Genomic DNA, 20,009 nt, shown 5'->3' on the forward strand with positions numbered 1-20,009 from the left:
TATTTTTAAAAATTTTATTTTGCAAATTATAATTACAGCTTGGACAATATCATAACAATAAGAACTAAAATCAGGAAGAAATTCGGAGTATATGTATTATAAAATATTTATGAGATAATCCTTGGATGGGAAATTGGGACAACATTCCCCTTAACCACCTCAAGCAAGACTGAGTCTCTCCTAGCTCACTCTGACTCTCATACGGGGATCTGAAGAGTTGCCAATACGTAGTGGTAAATGGCGCTTGGAATTTTTTCCAGCAAAATTCAAAATTCATTCAAACTGTATGGTGCCAAATCTTGAACATATAGGCAGCCCACATTTACTGGTTACTGAAAGGAGTTCCGTTCCGGGGCTTGGCAGTAACCAAAACTAGTGCTAACCGAAACCCAAAAGTCTATGGGCGCCACATTCCACCTTACAGTGCCCTAGACGGGTTAATAATGCCTTAGACAGTGTCATGGCCAGATATTTTGCCCTAATATGTAATAACTCTTTGATGAAAATGTGGAATTTCATTTGCCTAAACATTTACTATAGCCTGAATGGTAGTTCTACAAATTTCTAATGTCACATTCGATGAACTTGCAGGTAAATCTTGGCTTAGAATGAGAGAGAAAAAAAGTCACCTTTTTCAGAATACTAAAGTTTCCACCATCTCTTTATTTATCATATCTTCTAGTTAAATAAGTTGAAAAAGCAAACAAAAATAATAAAATTATTGTTAGTAACATTATAATCATTGCTTAAATGCTACAGCCATAAACAACTGAATGAAAACAGTTGTTGTAGTACAACAACCAAACCAGTCTGATAACATTTCGCTTGCATTTCAGCCATCGTATGATAGTAAATAATTAACATAGTTGTGTTACAAATGATGTTAAGTAGATTAGAACTGATATATTTTTACATTACACATGTATTCCCCTTGGAGAAAATATCAGCATGGAAATATAGTAATGCTGAATTTAAGCTGCGCTTGTAGCTGAAGCTTGAGAAAACAACATTCACAGTGCTAATGACTATAAGTTATCGACCACAAATAATAGTGGAGAAAAAAGTATTTTAATAAAAAGAAATGCTGGGCATGGAAGAACAGATTTTACTGTTGCTTTCACACCATTAAAAGATAAATATGTAAAGCTCATATTATGATGAAATAGGTAAAATTAGCAAAAGGAATCTGGTAATTTTTTTTTACACACAAAAAAAAACATGCTCCCGGTGCCAACAAGATATATTTAAGTCATATTTCAACTTTAATAACTTCATTTAACAAAACATAACCTCTAGAGCTTCTAGAGATTAATTCATGCTAAATAGAAGCAAGAAAATATCTCTGAATTGAGTAAATGCAGCGAAATAAAATTACCTCCGTCAGCTGATTTTTCCAAACCAAAACATGATCGCAGCAGTGCCCTCTATTAATGAAAAAAACAACTAAATCTAGTTTCACAAAAGACATATTAAAGTCATATTTTGACTTTTAAAACATTTCACATAAAGAAACATAACCTTGTCCCATATAAATAGAGCTTATAGAGATTAATTTATGCTAAATAGAAGCAAGAAAATCGCCCTGAATTGAGTTAAATACGGTGAAATAAACTTACCTCCGTCAGTTGATTTTTCAGTACCAAAACAAGATTGTTTTGTTTGTATTTCACAATACAATAGTAATATAAGACTACATACAGTATTACTGTGTTTCCTGTATTTGTGGGGGATGCGTACCAGAACCCCCAAATAGTTAAAACTGCAAATAGTTATGAACCCCCTCTAAAAATGGATGGAACTGCTTATCTTGAAAGTTCAGACACCAAATGTATACCTTAAATAACATCCTACTTCATATATACCTTAAGGGGGCTGGCCAGTACCCTATATATGGGGGTATAGGGCAAAAAAATGCAATGATGAAAAATTCATGAAGCTTTGTATGGCAATGGAGAATACGTATACGAAATATTTCGTCAAAATTCCTCTTACTTTCGTAGTTACAGGGTAATTAGTAAACATAACTCAACAAGCCAAAAACATTGATCCGTACAAGAAAATGCAATATTTCTTTTGTTATCGTAAATTTTGATCATTATTGTCAAAGAAATTGTGAGCAATGGCATCTGTAGAGATTCCGTGAATTGCAGAAGGAAAGGGAGCCAGCTTACCACCTTTCAGTGCGAGCACAAACCTCATGTAGTGTACATGTTCGAGTTTCACCTCTGGGATTCGCTTGGTTTTACGTATGTTTATCTTTATTTCGGCCTGAATTTCATCATGCCATAAAGGAAAAGACAAGCAAAACATCTCGCTAACATACAGAAGAAAATTCACTGTAATGAGCCAAGTTAGTGAAGGAGAGAGAGAGTTGCATAGGAAGGAGTGCCCCATTTGCCTGATGCAGTGCCCTAGGCTACGATATATGAGCAAAGGGATGATTAAATTATGATAAATAACATAGTTTTGGTTTATTAATACCTAAAAAAGAAATATACATTCATAATAATCATTATTTCTGGGCTCAGCTCGTGTCGGCCTATGAAATATCCTTAAGTTCATTATTTCTAGGTAAAATTATCCTAAAATTACCAGAGAAAAAATAAAATCAAGAAAATGTCAGTAAAACTGACTCGCTCACTCTATAAAAGAAGTGTCGGTATGGAAATAGGGGCGAGTGGGATCACTACCACGAGTCATTTACCATTAGACCTTCCAACACAAAATCCCCACCTGAGAGAGCTGATACTAAAGGGTGATGCGACCGCTGCTACTACTACTACTACTTACGCCACGCGGAGAGCAGCGCCCCTAGCGAACATCCTTAATCATTAGCTCGACAACGCTAGTTGCATCTTTTTTCACTCGTGTTGTTTTCGCTTGGATTTATCTTTCTCTACGATGGAACGTGCTGCAATCGCTTCGGCTAAGTTAAGTGCCTCATAAGTAATAATTTTTGGTATTCCAGTCTTCCAGGGACCAGTATTTTCCGTTTTTTAGGTCATATACGGTCTCCCGGTTGACTCGTGGCAGCCTTGTGCCGCCTCGTGTTGTTAAGATTTCCCCGTCTTCCATACTGGGACATCTTATGCTTATGGGCTCTATATTTACGTTCATCGTTTTATTACATCGCATTTAGAGTTAGGACACAGCCCATCCCTTTTACCTTTTATCTCTTAGTTTGGTATTTAGGGCTATACTGTGTTTTTCTGGCCCAGCATCCCAGCTCTTGCTCTTCATCGGCTACTGCTGGCTCCGAGTAGTCGACTGTTCTTCGGATCAGTTCGCCTCCTCCTGGGCTTCTTTCTCTTTTACTCAAGTGTCTCTTCTATCTTTTACGATGTATTTATTTATTATCAGTGTTATTTAAGGTGCTAGGCTAGCCTAGGTGCCTTGTGCCATGTGTTGGTACAGTCTGGTTCACGTGGCCCTCTGTGGTTGTGTTGCTATCGCGTCCTAGGCCACCTACGATCACGTGTCCCATTAGGCATCTTACCCTCCCCCTTCCCTCCCTACCGTGGTAGGGAGGGGTCTGGTGGATCTCCTTGGTTGTCATGACAACCACTGTAGCCTACCTCCCTCTCCCTCCGAGGGGGCCAGGAGTTCTATACCAGCTGGGGGCTAGGGCGACCACTTGTCTCGGGTACCGGGTTACCTGGCGGGTAGTAGTAGGGACGGGGGGGGTAGGCCACCCCCCTCTCTCTCTCGTCCGCCGTGTTCACGCCGGGATTCCCCCCCCTGTTTTCCCCATTCCCTACCCTTCCCCTACCTTAACGGACCGGACGGAGCCCCCGCTGAAGCCGGGAGCCCCTTCGGTTATAGGTCCACCTGGCTCCGCCAGCGGGCGGGGTGGGAATTTACTAGTGGTCTATTTTGCTTGCCTACTATATCCTGGTTTTCGCTACCGGAGGAGAGCTCGCTCCTTACCCGGGCACTCCTCTAGTAGACGGAAAGAGTTATACCTCATTCTATATGGATATACCCTTACTGATACGATGACTATTGGTTTTTAGTTTTATGTACTATCTCCGTCGTTCTCCGTCTTGGTTTCATGGCCCCTCACCACTCCTGGTTGGAACCTCTTTCCTGTCTCCGGCGTAAGCCTCAGACCCCCACCAACCGCCTAGCTAACCACACGTATTGCGGCGGAGCACTAGTTTAATCTAACTTACATGCTCCGGCATGCAGCGGAGTCCATGTTAGGCTGTAAGTGTGCACTCTGATACTCATGTATCTCTCCACTTACAGGCTACCAACTGCCAGGTTCCAGGTTGTAACGCTGTGTTGTATGACCCCTGTGCCCATGAAGAGTGTAGGACCCACGCCCCGTGCGCCACTACCCACAACGGGATGATTGTTTGGCACCCTGAGGCATGCACCATCTGCTATGACCTCGTGAGTCAGCTTTTGGGTGGGGTAAGTTAACTCCTGGACATTTTTCCTGTTATCAATGATTTACCCTTAGTTTTAAGCTCCTTTAAACCGTATCTCCGCCGCTAGAAGCTTCATATCGCCTTCTCTTACAGGCTGCCGCCGTGAAAGAAGTCGCCCTAGCAACCCTGAAAGCTTGGGTAGGCGGCTTCGGGAAGAACGCCGCCAAGGGCCAGCCTTACGTGTTAGATAAGAAGCTGGCCATCCAGATCTTCCCCGGAGGCAAGGCGACGGGGTACGTGGACCCCATCTCGGCAGCCCCACTCATAGCTTCCATTCAGCAGGAGGTGCAGCAGGCGTTTGGGTCCGTCTCGACGCAGGAGCCGGTCCCAGATGTAGCTAACCTGGACCTTAATCTTGAGCCTATGGCGGTAGGTGCGGAGGATTTGTTGGTTGAGGTAGGTGTGTCGGGCGCTCAAGGTCTACCCTTGTGCGCTCCTGGATCTTCTTCCCCTGTTCCTTCTTCTTCTTCTTTTCAAGGCTTCACGGGATCTGAGATCCCTTCTCGTTCACCTGCTCTCTCTGTACCCCCGAAGGTGAAGGGACAGAGAGAACAGAAGACCCTCCATAAGACGACTTCTAAGAAGTCGTCGTCTTCTTGGGCTAGGAAGTCTACGACATCCTACGCCGATGCGGTGAAAGCGAAGCCTAGCTCTTCCCATTCAAAGAGCTCAAGAAGCAAGGCTTCTAAGGAGAAGGCCCGCGCTCCTGTCGAGCCAATGCTTTCTCCGGCATCTACCGGATCTACTCCGGTAACTCCTGTTGGGGTGGCGGGACCTAGCTCTTTTGATCCCACCACTTTCTCAGCAGGAGTGTTGCAACAAGTGGGAGAGATGGTTGGCTCTCTCGGTACTAGGTTTGAGCAAATGTTTGCTCAACTGTCCAGTACGATCAACCAATCTGGTCAATCCATACAAGACCTCTCTAACAGAGTTAGGGAGCATGATGACCGCTTCGCTGGCCTCACTCAGGCCCCTCAGGCCTCACTCAGGCCCCTCAGGCGAGCTCCCCTGTGGCAGGTACTGGTCTCCTACAGCTACCTCCTTATGAATCCCTACCAGCCTTCTCTATGGATAACCCCTGGAGGGTGGCAGCTTATGCCCCCTTCAAGGTTGGCATGAATTCCATTCCGGAGTGTGGAACAAGCAGGATTGAGGACTTCGAGTTCTACCCTCCCGGACTGACTCAGCCTTTCATAGGGTATGCTAGGCTTACGGTAACTGCTCTCAATAGAGAGGATAAGATCTCTAGAGAGACTGTGCTGTATAGTAGGGATCACGCACAGAGGGAATGGGTTCACTGCCTGGAGGATTGGGATTGTACCAATACCAAACTCCAGGCATTCAAGAGCCCCTTCACTATCTTCGCTACGGAGGAGGCTTCTCTTCCATTTGCTACTAAGATAGTAGAAGCGACTCTCCAAGCAGTCCTGAAAGACGAGCCCATGCCACAGTTGAGAGAGGCGGAATCAACATCTCCGCTCTTTCCGTCCTTCGGAGAATTGTGGGAGAACCTACCTGCCACTTTCTCAATAGGTAAGCTGAAGCCAGACTGTGCGATGGATCAGTTTGGCGAGAAGCTCCCGAGACTGCCTGATAGCCTTATTCAGGCAGAATTCGATGCCCGCACAAGATTTGGGAGATCTCTTAACTCCCTTATCATTACGGAGATGGCTGCCCTGTCCTATGCTACGGAACCGCTGTTTAAAATACTGGCTAAATCCCAGCTCCAGTCGGTTCAAGCTGATGCCTTTGACTTCTTCTCAGCCAGAAGGAACTGCCGAAAGCATGTTTTGCAGGAGGCAACTATTAGGCATGAGCCTAATAGACTTCTAGCTTCCAGCATGTGGGGTGCGGACCTCTTCCCAGAAGCCTCTGTGAATGGAGGGTGCATCACGAGGCTGCTAGGCTTAACCAGAGCCTTAGAGCCAGATGGGGCATCTCTTCCAAGAGGAAGCAAGAGAGCGCCCCTGCTGCTGGTAAGAAATTATAGAAAACTGGTAGGAGATTCCAACCCTATCAAAAACAGCAGCAACAACAACATTTCGTCCAAGCCGTCCCAGTTACACAACAGGGACAGCCTTCGACTTCTAAGCAGAACTACAGCCTTCCATCCTGTTGTCTCCTCAGAATCAACCCTCGACCTCATACACCGCCTCGCCAGCTTTCAACTCGATGTATGAAAGCCAGGCCTACCCAACCTTCAACAGGTTTTCTAGGGGGAGCAGAGCGAGAGGTCACTTTCGCGAACGAGGCACAGGAAGAACTGCAAGAGGCAAGCACTTCAGAGGAGGGCGTGGAGGTCAACCCGCTCAACAACAGTGAGGCTCCCCAGGTAGGAGGGAGGCTGTTCCTCTTCCGTCACAGGTGGGGGTTCAGCAAATGGGCACAGAGCATTGTGTCTAAAGGATTGGGTTGGAGTTGGATCAAAGATCCTCCTCCAAACAAATCATTCTATCAGATACCATCAAGGAGTTGACAGATTATGCGGAGGAACTCCTTCAGAAAGGAGCTATTGCGAGAGTCAAGCATCTAAAATTTCAAGGTCGCTTGTTCAGCGTGCCAAAGAAAGGCTCAACAAAAAGAAGGGTAATCTTAGACTTGTCAAAGCTAAACTCTTTCATTCGTTGCGAAAAGTTCAAAATGCTCACCATCTCGCAGGTACGGACCTTACTTCCCCGTGGGGCCGTCACAACCTCTATCGATCTTACAGACGCATACTATCATATCCCTATAGCCAGACACTTCCGTCCATTCCTAGGCTTCAAACTAGGAAATCAGAAGTTCTCATTCAAAGTGATGCCCTTCGGTCTGAACGTAGCCCCCAGGGTATTCACGAAAATAGCAGAAGTGGTAGTTCAACAATTGAGAACACAAGGGATAATGGTAGCAGCGTACCTCGACGATTGGTTGATCTGGGCACCAACGGTCGAGGAATGCCTCAAAGCCACGAAGAAGGTAGTACAATTTCTGGAACATCTGGGGTTCCAGATAAACAAAACTAAATCCAGACTCACTCCGGAGTCTCGTTTTCAGTGGCTAGGAATCCAATGGGATTTATCCTCCCACAATCTGTCAATTCCAGTGGTCAAAAGGAAAGAAATAGCCAAGTCTGTGAGGCAATTTCTCAAAAGCAAACAAGCTTCAAGGAGAAACCAGGAAAGAATCCTAGGTTCCCTTCAGTTTGCCTCAGTGACAGACATCCTCCTGAAAGCAAGACTGAAAGATATAAATCGAGTTTTGGCGATCAAGAGCAAACGTCAAATCTCGGGACAATTGTCAGTAATTCCACAGATCCTTCGCAATCAGCTCCGTCCATGGACAAAAGTGAAGAATCTTGCCAATAGGTACCCCCTTCTTTCAATATCCCTTCCGGTGTTAACCATTCACACGGATGCCTCCCTGTCCGGTTGGGGGGGATATTCTCAATTCAAGCAAGTCCAGGGACTTGGTCCGTTCAATTCCGCCAGCTCCACTATAAACGTTCTGGAGGCAATGGCAGTATTTCTTACTCTGAAGAGACTCCTTCCCAAAGAAGTCTCATCTAAGACTGGTTTTTGGACAGTGCAGTGGTAGTACATTGCATCAACAGAGGAGGGTCCAAATCCAAACACGTGAATCATGTCATGATAGCCATCTTTGCTCTAGCAGACAAGCACAAATGGCATCTATCTGCCACTCACCTGGCAGGGGTATGAAATGTGATAGCGGACGCACTATCCCGGTCAGTCCCTCTGGAGTCAGAATGGTCCCTGGACGGCAGGTCATTCGAGTGGATATGCCAGGGAGTCCCAGGTCTCCAGGTAGATCTCTTCGCCTCACAAGCGAACCACAAGCTCCCTTGCTATGTGGCCCCCAACCTGGACCCTCTGGCTTATGCCACAGACGCCCTGTCGTTGGACTGGAATCAATGGAAGAAAATCTACATTTTTCCTCCAGTGAATCTTCTTTTGAAAGTTCTGAGCAAGCTGAGGACTTTCAAGGGACTGGTAGCTCTGATCGCTCCAGATTGGCCAAAAAGCAACTGGTATCCTCTGCTTCTGGAATTGGGTCTCCGACCTCAACGGATTCCCAATCCCAAACTGTCGCAATCAGTACAAATGAGGACTGTGTTCGCTTCCTCAGGAATTCTTCAGACCCTAACTTTATGGACTTCATGAAGTTTGCGGCTAAAAAAGATGCTAACATTGATCCACAACACATCCTCTTTCTGGAATCAGATAAAAGAGAGTCAACTATTAGACAATGTGACTCAGCTGTTAAAAAGTTAGCATCCTTCCTGAAAGAATCAAACACTACAACCATGACAGTTAACTTAGCTATATCCTTTTTCAGATCCTTATTTGAAAAAGGTTTAGCACTAGCACAATTACTACTAATAAATCGGCTTTGAAGAAAATCTTTCAGTTGGGTTTTCAAATTGACTTAACGGAATCTTACTTTACATCTATTCCCAAAGCCTGTGCTAGACTTAGACCTTCTCAAAGGCCTACTTCAGTTTCATGGTTCTTAAATGATGTCCTCAAACTAGCCTCAGATACTGACAACTCATCTTGCACATTCATAATGCTACTTAGGAAGACGTTATTTTTGTTAAGCCTGGCTTCAGGAGCCAGAATTTCAGAACTGTCGGCTCTATCCAGAGATGCGGGTCATGTAGAATTTCTCCCCTCAGGAGAAGTTCTACTTTCCCCGGATCGCAGTTTTTAGCTAAAAACGAGGATCCTCTTGCAAGGTGGGCCCCTTGGAAAGTTATCCCACTTCCGCAAGATCCTTCTCTTTGCCCAGTATCAACTTTAAGAGCCTTTCTATCTCGTACATCCTCTAGATCCTCAGGTCCTCTCTTTACGAGAGAAAAAGGTGGCACTTTATCAGTGAAAGGAATCAGACAACAGATCCTTTACTTCATTAAACAAGCCAACCCTGAATCATTTCCTAAAGCACATGATATCAGAGGGGTAGCCACCTCAATTAATTATTTCCAACATATGAATTTTGAGGATCTTAAAAAGTATACTGGATGGAAATCACCGACAGTCTTTAAACGTCATTACCTGAAGTCCTTGGAATCTTTAAAATTTTCAGCAGTAGCAGCGGGAAACATTGTTTCTCCTGATACTGCACAGTAGTTGTAGTATAGATCCAGGTCTCCTTTCTACCTACCTCGTCCAACATGCCTCACCCTATTGCCATGCTCTTCGTGATACTCTAGCCTTAGCCGCTAGGATCGTATTGGTGGAATGCCCCTTATTTTTATGCTAGGGGCATCCACATTGTGTACATATCATGTACTTCAGTGTTTCTACCCTTATTTTTATGCTAGGGTAGAAAACAATGAGTTTGTATATTTTGTAAATATTTAAATTAGTGAATCATTGTATATTGTTCTATTTACCATTACACTATTATGTACCACCATTTCTAGTATAAGCTAATTTTAAGTACTTTATGTTAATATGGTATGGTTATCCTACCATTATTTAGTATAAGCTAGTTTTAAGTACTTTTGTTAGTATACTGTAATGAGTCTTTATTCACTTATATTATATCAGTCTTTTACTATTTGCTTTCATTTGTCCTTTTATTCCATCTTGTCTGTTTCTCTGGTACTATTTCATAGGCCGACACGAGCTGAGCCCAGAAAAGGGATTTTGACGTAGGAAAAATCTATTTCTGGCTTGTGTCGCCCTATGAAACCCACCCTGTTTCTTTTTACCCACCCTGCAGGACAAGATGTTCATAGATTAAGGATGACCGCTAGGGGCGCTGCTCTCCGCGTGGCGTCAGTAGTAGTAGTAGTAGCGGTCGCATCACCCTTTAGTATCAACTCTCTCAGGTGGGGATTTTGTGTTGGAAGGTCTAATGGTAAATGACTCGTGGTAGTGATCCCACTCGCCCCTATTTCCTTACCGACACTTCTTTTATAGAGTGAGCGAGTCAGTTTTACTGACATTTTCTTGATTTTATTTTTTCTCTGGTAATTTTAGGATAATTTTACCTAGAAATAATGAACTTAAGGATATTTCATAGGGCGACACGAGCCAATCATCCAGAAATAGATTTTTCCTACGTCAAAATCCCTTTTATTAACATTTTGTTTATTAAAATGCAAAGGAAATCTTTGAACGCCCGTATCTCAAAACTATACTTATTGACCTTCAACGTCTATCTTCTCACTTAGTTTTAAAGCTATAGCATTGAAATTTGGTATACGTATAACATTGAAAGACAGTATAGAACAATCAAATAAAGCCCTTTTTTCCAATGTTTGTTTCGTCTTTTTTTTTTTTTTTTTTTTTTATAAATTGTCCTGATTTATAGGGTTTATTTTTTTACCATAATGAAAAATTCATATCTAGCAAAAAAATGACCTTTAGAAAAAATATCTTCATTTGATTAGAGGTCTACATCAGGTCTATATATGGTAGTAATCCCAGGTCGTAAGGCCTGTCCACACTAGCGGGCATGCACGTCGGGCATTTCCAGCTGTTTATATTTTCTCTTACTTCTGGAGCAGTGTTACCAGACAATCTCATCGTTCTGGCTCCATACTCTGTCAGTCAGTACAGTGAAACGTGTTACGGGAACAGCGTTTGCCCGTCGGGTAGTGCCCGGCAGTGTGGACAGGGCCTTAATATTAAATATTGAGGGAGGAGATAGAATTTGAAAAATGGAGCTAGGACAATTCGCCGTAAACAAATTTGCCGTAGGATAATTGATTGTAAGACTTTTCGCCGTAAGAAAACTTGCCGTACGGATATTTTGCTGCAAGGACATTTCGCCGTAAAATGTATATTTTAGTTTTTAGCTTATTTCTTTTAGAGATCAATGTAACTATATTCATTTACATAGTTATCTTCAAGTATATTTATCACTTTTCATTGATTTTCATGTATCCATTTAATTCTAATTATATATAAGAAAAGGATAAAAAAATGAAGACCACACACTTTATTTAAAAAGTTTCCTAAAAAAAGATTCAAAGCTAAAAATCATGTAAGTTCATAGCAATTGCTCGTAAATAATGTTGTTTTGCATTTTGATCATAACCTCTGACAATACATAGTATGCACTTATAAACATTTTTGTATTGTTTCTTGACTGCTGTTTCACCTCTTTCTGCATCGATTATCTTCTTCTTAGAAAGATATTCTTCATTTTTCAATACATTGATGAGTTTCCATAAATTTGGATGCGTATTGGTCACAGATGCTTGAAGCGCATTATGGAACCCTTCTCCTCCATTGTTGATATTAGTCAGCTGATCTAGGGTTCTTTGATAAACATTCCAAAGTTCGATAGGAAAAGTTGGAGAAACTCTACGACGACAAGGTCCCCTCCCTCTCTCTCCCCCAATGTAATGAGTTTCAAAATATGCAACTAGTTCTTGTGGTAAGTCGTCGTCATCAACCAACTCTATAAATGCATCAATGATGTCTGAAGGCGGTATAAATGCAAGTGCCATAAGGCACTTTACTTTTGTATTAAAAGCACAATCACTTTGATATCGAACCTTAAGCCCAATATCTGTCACTTTTCTGTAAACATTCTTACAGAAATGAAAATAACAGCCTGTTACATTTGCAGAAGGGAAAATGTCAGAAAAACTTAAAAAACTAGCTGGTTCGAAATCAATCATTAGATTTTCAGGTTCTAGGGACTCGAGTAAATCTTTAACCTTTTGAAAAAAACGTATTGTAAGATTCCTTAGTCTTATTCGGAAGGAGACCGTAAACTCGTGGGATGCATGCATGTCCTATGTTGACATGTAGAGTATATAACTGATAGAAGATTTCAGGACAAACCTTAAATGTTCCATCGCATGCCCAATTTGTATGTCTTTCTAGATCGTGTAACCCTGCAATCGTACCAAAGATCAACATTCTGTTTTCATCTTCCATTCCACTATCATAAAGTAAAAATCTTTCTCCGTTCTGTAAACACGCAAATTCTTCGGGAATTACATAACCGATTCTTGTTCTTGGAATAGGAGGGGCCTTTTCTTTTTTTGTCTCCATTTTCTTATGTTTCTTGACAAATTTGAAGTTGATGGCATAAGAGAGCGTCCTGCATTTTCTAATTCCTCGCATGCAGCACCAATCAATGATCTTGAAGCTAGCTGGGATTTCAGTGCATTTTCTTTCATATGTGCAATTGTTTTTTGCATTTTATGTTTGCTTGGGTTCGCTGGATGGGTATGCTCACTTACAGTTTTACAGATTGAAATCTCTTCAATATTCCGTCTTGTATGTACTCTTGCTTTCCAGTTTTTTTCAACACACTTCCAATAAACCTTGCCTCCATATTCTCTTTCTTGCCTGTAAATGAAGTTGGAATCATCTACGAGCTTATCACAACCTCTGGTGCTTTTGATAGTGTACGGCATCGTAGGGGTTTAAGTTTCAACTGATAAAAGTAGATAATACAAAGGTTTAAGATAAAAAAAAATAATAAAAAATATTGTAAACTACCGAATTTGTAATGACCTCATTTAAACATTTAACGACGGGTGTCAAAATTTATAACGACCCTTCTCTCTCTCTCTCTCTCTCTCTCTCATTCTTTTTTTTTAATCTATACATGACAAAGCATATACATTTTACAGCGAAATGTCCTTGCGGCAAAATATCCGCACAGCAATTTTTCTTACGGCAAAATGTCTTACAATCAATTGTCCTATGGCAAATTTGTTTACGGCAAATTGTCCGGTCTCCTTGAAAAATGGTTATTTTCGGGATAAATCGCCCTGGCTTCACAAAACCGAAGGTCAGAGGTGAAAATCATATGTGGTTTGGAGATGTCCCAAGTCACCTTATTAAGTGGTATAAATGTCAAAGTCCTGTCCATAAAAAAATGGCTTTAGCCAGCCGGCCCCCTCAAATTACTATCTTATTACTGTATTAATCTTAGGGATTATAATATTAGTATAATTTCAAAGTCGTCTTAAACATTTTACCATTAAAATATATATATATGCACAGCCAATAACAGAGAGTGAGAGAGACACCATTGAATGGCAACATCATATATGTGACCATAAAGAGTGAAATTATGAATTATTTCTGAGACAGACAATAATAATGGAGAGAGAGAGAGAGAGAGAGAAGAGAATAACTCCTTACAACTCCAACTCTCTCCCCTCCACCAATAGTATATCAAACTCATTTATTCCCCCATCCTTTCTGGAATTGGATGAAAATACTAGGAATCACTATCTCATTTATTTACACTACAGAACAAATAAACATACATAAGAGAGAAAAATTGTATTGTTTAGTCTCATTTTATTTACACTATCAGGAACAAATAACCATACAATAAGAGTCTTTTGATGAATGGAAAGGCTAAAAATTCGAAGGGGTTTACTTTTTGTGGTAGTGTTTTTTAACACTCGCCCAGTTCTATATACCGACACTTTTTTTAGGTGAGCGGTCAGCAGACCCTTCCTGACATGTTCCAAATTTGAGTTTCTCCCTCTGGTATCATGAATATTTTCTAGAAATAAGTTGCTAAAGAGGAAAACCCATTTTCAACTGGGCGACACACGGCCCTTTTCCTCGCCAGAAATGATTTTTCCTACGTTCAGAATCCTTGTTTTTAGTCCTCATTATTAAACTTAATATTATTTGAAGATTATCATTTTTATCATAAAATGTAGTGTAGTAACCTTAAAAATTTATAATAAACCTCTAACACTTCCAGCCAAAACAGAGTTACTGCTATGACATTCGTAGTCTATTATTATGAGACAAAAGAAAGAGAATTATCTTTATTTAAAAGAGTGAAATGGATAGATTATTGTATTTCTTTAAAATACTATCTCATATTAATTTTGTAATTACAGTTTTATTATTATTATTATTATTATTATTATTATTATTATTATTAATTTAAAGGATTTATAAGCACATACGTAGCTACATGTACTACAGGTAGTGTTTGTTACTATAATTTGTCTTATGATAATCCGATTTTACGATGGGGTTAGCAATTAATACTGAAACAACAACATATTGAAAATATTTTAAAATTTAGCTTGTAATGGGTGCAGTCTAGCAGTGTACAACCAGGCAGCAAGAAAGATAGACCAAATTACAATAGCCTAACTTTATCCCATTCTAGTTAAATAAATTACAATAAAAGAGAATTATGAAAATTTTGTTTTAACGTTTTACTCGTTCGGTAAATGTGTACAGCCATGAACAACCAAATGAGAAACGTTTTGCTAAATACAACCGAATTGGGTAACAACATCCATTTGGCTTATATTTCAACCATCGTACGATAGTAAACAATTACCGCAGTTATGTTATAAATGACGTTATGTATAATTATAATAAATGACGTTATGTATAATTATAATAAATGACGTTATGTATAATTATAATAGGACTGATATATTTTTAGGTTATAACTTTGTTCGCTATAGATCAAAGATCAGCAAGGAAACATACTGTTAAATTTAAACAAAGTTGTAGCTGAAGCTGAGAACACTTTTTGAGCTGCTAATGACTTATTGTGCATTGGTAACAAAGATAAAACTCCCTTAAACTTATCCTATTAAACAACCGTAGATAAAGTTGAGAGAGAATCATTTTAATCAAAACTTCAGGTCTCGAAAGAATACAGTAAAGCTTATACTACAAAGAAATCAAGTGAAACAGAATTATGTAATTTTCCTTACACAATAAACATGCCCACAAAGCAATGTGTTAACGAAAAAAATAATTTAGCTCCAACAAGACGTATTAAATTCATATTTCGACTTAAAATTAGCACGTCATATAACCAAAAGATGATCTTGTCTCATGTAAGTCAGGTATCTTTATATTCTTTTATGCTAACTAGAAGCAAAACAATTATCTCCGAATTGAGCTAAATACGACAAAATAAACTCTTTATTTGTCATCAGCTGATTTCCAAACCAAAACATTGACCGTTTTGTTAGTATTTTATGATACAATACATAATATGAGAATACATACAATATTATAGGATAGAGTTAATGTATAATTTTTAAAAGATTCACGGAAAAGATGTATATTCGCTATGTTTTTATTCCATAATTATATGTAGGCGTCAGCAGCCTAATAGGTATCGCTCAATTATGCTGATATCATTCCGAATCTGAGTCTGATTTACTTTGGTATGTGTCATCATATACGCTAGGCTAACTTATTAATGTTATTCAATTTCTCTTAGTACTGAATTATCATGAGCCAATATGCATTGAACCTAGAGAATTAGCTGAAATTAATCATTGCTATGCCATATATGTATAAATATACTGTGTGAGGTAGGATACGCTACCTTATATGTAAAGATGGTACTGATTGCCCTAGTGTAGGCTAGCCCTTAAACGCCGAAGCGGTAAAAATAAAAAACTCCCCCGAATGCCGGAGCCGGTTTTGAGTGAGCGTGGAAGGGGAAAAAATAATTTTTTCAAAAAATCACAGCGCGCTTAGTTTTGAAGATTAAGAGTTCATTTTTGGCTCCTTTTGTTGTCATTGCCTGAAGTTTAGTATGCAATTATCAGAAATGAAAAATAATATCATTATCATATGTAAATAATGTGATATATGGTAGCGAAAAAAAGAAAATTCATACATAATTGTATTAAAATCACGCTGTGCAAAAAACGGTAAAAGCTAACGAGTTTCTTTTTTTTTTTGTATTTTACACTAAATTGCAATAATTTTAATATATAATACATTGTAAAACAATAAAAGCAATACTGGAAAAATATTATCACAAAATGATGTACGAATTCGTAACGCTCGGACGTAAAAGTGTTTTTTGGGGGGCAATTTTTTTCAAAATTCACTGTAAACTCTTAAATACTTGTTCTGAGAGACTTCCAATTTGTTTCAAAATGAATACAAATGATTGAATATTACGATACTGTAAGAGTTTTAGCTTACAATTGCAGTTTTTGACCATTTCCGACGAGTTAAAAATGACCAAATGTCAAAATTTTTTTATAATTTTTTTTATATGCAATTATTTTGGAAATTAGAAAAGCTACAACCTTCAAATATTTTTCCTTTTATTCTACATGAAATTGCGCACATTTTCATATATAAAACTCTATGAAATGCCTAATATGAAACTGAGCAAATTTTCCGAGAATGCGATGTACGCAATTCGGATATTTATGGCGGAGAATCCGCACGCGTAGGGAAGGAAAGTTTTTTTCATAAATTCACCATAAATCGAAATATTGTGCTAGAGACTTCCAATTTGTTGCAAAATGAAGGTAAATGATTGAATATTACTAAAATATAAGAGTTTTTAGCTTACAATTGCGTTTTTCGACCATTTCGGTAGAGTCAAAGTTGACCGAACGTGGTTTTTTTCTATTTATCGTGATTTATATGCAAATATTTCGAAAATGAGAAAAGCTACAACCTTCAATTATTTTTTGTTGTATTCTACATGAAATTGCGCACATTTTCATATATAAAACTTTATGTAACGGCTAATTTAAAATGGTGCAAACATTACCACAATCGCACGTATGATTTTTTCGGAAGAGTTACCGCGCGGACGTAAGGAAAATGTTATTTTTTTCATAAATTCACCATAAATCGAAATATTGTGCTAGAGACTTCCAATTTGTTAAAAAATGAAGGTAAATGATTGAATATTACTAAAATATAAGAGTTTTAGCTTACAATTGCGTTTTTCGACCATTTCGGTAGAGTCAAAATTGACCGAAGGTTGAAAATTTGTCACATCATTTTTTATATGAAAATATTTCAAAACTGATAAAAGCTACAACCATGGGTTGTTTTTAGTTGTATTGTGCATGAAATTTCACACATTTCCATATATAAAACTTTATGTAACGGCTAATTTTAAAATGGTGCAAACATTACCACAATCGCATGTATGATTTTTTCGGAAGAGTTACCGCGCGGACGTAAGGAAAAAGTTTTTTCATAAATTCACCATAAATTGAAATAAAATTTTATATATGAAGATGTGCACAATTTCATGTAGAATACAACAAAAAAACAACCCATGGTTGTAGCTTTTATCAGTTTTGAAATATTTTCATATAAATCACGATGTGCCAAAATTTCAACCCTCGGTCAACTTTGACTCGACTGAAATGGTCGAAAAACGCAATTGTAAGCTAAAACTCTTAAATTCTAGCAACATTAAATCATTTACTTTCACTTTGCAACAAATTAGAAGTCTCTAGCAAAATATTTCTATTTATGGTGAATTTAAAAAAAAAACTTTTTCCTTATGTCCGTGCAGTAACTCTACCGAAAAAATCAGAAATTTTTTCGTCAGATTGTCGTAATGTTTGCACCGTTTTATATTAGCCGTTACATAAAGTTTTATATATGAAAATGTGCGCAATTTCATGTAGAATACAACAAAAAAACAACCCATGGTTGTAGCTCATATCATTTTTGAAATATTTTCTTATAAATCACGAAAGTGCCAAAATTTCAACCTACGGTAAACTTTGACTCGACCAAAATGGTCGAGAAACGCAATTGTAAGCTAAAACTCTTACATTCTAGTAATATTCAATCATTTACCTTCATTTTGCAACAAATTGGAAGTCTCTAGCACAATATTTCGATATATGGGGAATTTTTGAAAAAACCTTTTCCTTACTTCCACTTGGTAACTCTACCGAAAAATCTGAAATTGTTTCGTCGGATTGTCGTAATGTTTGCACCGGTTTATATTAGCCGTTACATGAAGTTTTATGTATGAAAATGCGCAGAATTTCATGTAGAATACAACAAAAAACAAAATCATGGTTGTAGCTCATATCAGTTTTGAAATATTTTCATAATATAAATAACTGTATAGAAAAAATTTGGCCTTTGGTCAACTTTAACTCAACCGAAATGGTCGAAAACTGCAATTGTAAGGTACAACACTTACAGTCTAGTAATATTCAATCAATTACCTTCATTTTGCAACAAACGGGAAGTGTCTAGCACAATATTTCAATTTATGGTGAATTTTTTAAAACTACTTTTTTTACGTCCACGCGTTACGAATTCATGCATCATATTGTGATAATATTTTCTCTGTGTTGCTTTGATCATTTTACAATTTGTTATATACCAAAATCATTGCAATTTAGTGTACCATAGTACAACGAAAAAAATTAACTCCTTAGCTTTAACTGTTTTGCTCAGAGCGCGATTTGTATACAATTATATGTGAAATTTTTTTCACGCTGTCATATATTCCAATATTTATATATGATAATGATACTTTTTTTCATTTATGATGGTTGCATACTGAACTTCAGGCAATGACAAAAAAAGGAACCAAAAACGAACTCTTAATCTTGAAAGTTAAGTGTGCTGTGATTTTTTTTTTAAACTTTTTTTCCTCTTCTGCGCTCGCTCCCGAACGCCGCTGGCATACGGGAGACACTTTCGGAAATACCGGCTCGGCGTTTAAGGATTAATATGAAATCCTCTTGTATATCTGGCAATTCTTTGGGTAAATTTTGCAGATTATAGTTGCAAGAAGGTTGATTATATATATTATAAATATTAAAAGTTATTATTCAGATGTAATTTAACTCCAGATAATTGAAACTGAAGTTACATTGTTATGAATATATTTCGCAGTTCCTAATGAATCAGCAGAGGGAACTGAGAGAGATGCTAGAATGTAATTTCCTATTGTAGGAACAACTTCGTTAGTATGTTGTACGCATATTGCAAGAAACCTCTTCATGTTCACCCAAACATTCTTCCTTATTTGATTTTGGAGGAGTTCCATTTTCAAAGACCCGTTTTTTTCTCTTAAGGTTAGATTTTGGGGGTTCAGGATCAACCATATCCACTTCGGAGAGATCTTCTATATCTTTGGAAGTTTCCCTAGTGGCGAGTATCTCAAATCTGTTTTGAATTGGAGTAAGAGTTTCTTGTTTATTTTCACGGTTTTGATTGTCATTGATTTTTGCATTTTCATTTATTCTATTAGTATACTTATGCTTGAATAAATATGGAGGCGCAGGGTGATTTGATGAAGTAAAGTTGGAGAGGCTATGATTCTGCAAATTAGGTCTTTTGGAGGAAATCACTGTTTTTGAACCATCAATCGAATCACGTGGACTGGATAATACTTGAATAAGTTGTTCCTCTGGTATTATTATTTCCCATGAGTTTTTTCCTAGCCACTCTATAGGTAATACAGTGGTCCTCCCCCCCGGGCGGGGATGAGTACCAGACATCCTAAAATGCTAAAAACAGCCTATTTTGTTAGTTAATACTCTAGAAAAACCCACTAAAAATTTTTATACTTGGTTTTTTTTAATAGTTTTATCACAAAAAGTGCATTTCATGATGAAATTGATAAAAAAAAAAAACAGGAATTTTTGGATATTTCTCATAGAAAAATGCCACGAATGTGTGAGTCCGCGAATCCAGAGAACGCGAATACGCTGGCTCCACTGTATGCTCATTATTAGCTGTTTCAACAATAGCCTGTTCCAGTTTATACTGGGGACATTGTTTAGAGTTCAGAGAATGAGCTGTCTTACAATTGAAACAAAATTTCTCTTTTATGCATTCTGAAGAGAGGTCATGG

At 38.6% G+C, this 20,009-nt stretch overlaps 1 protein-coding gene across 8 annotated transcripts in view; it reads right to left on the reverse strand.

The window, feature by feature from the left end:
- The window catches only part of LOC135219743 (uncharacterized), a 371,373-nt gene that overhangs the window by 64,238 nt on the left and 287,126 nt on the right, over nucleotides 1-20,009 (reverse strand). The gene's annotated exons all lie outside the window — the stretch shown is intronic.

The sequence above is a fragment of the Macrobrachium nipponense genome, chromosome 1, assembly GCF_015104395.2.
Source record: "Macrobrachium nipponense isolate FS-2020 chromosome 1, ASM1510439v2, whole genome shotgun sequence".
NCBI lineage: Eukaryota > Metazoa > Arthropoda > Malacostraca > Decapoda > Palaemonidae > Macrobrachium > Macrobrachium nipponense.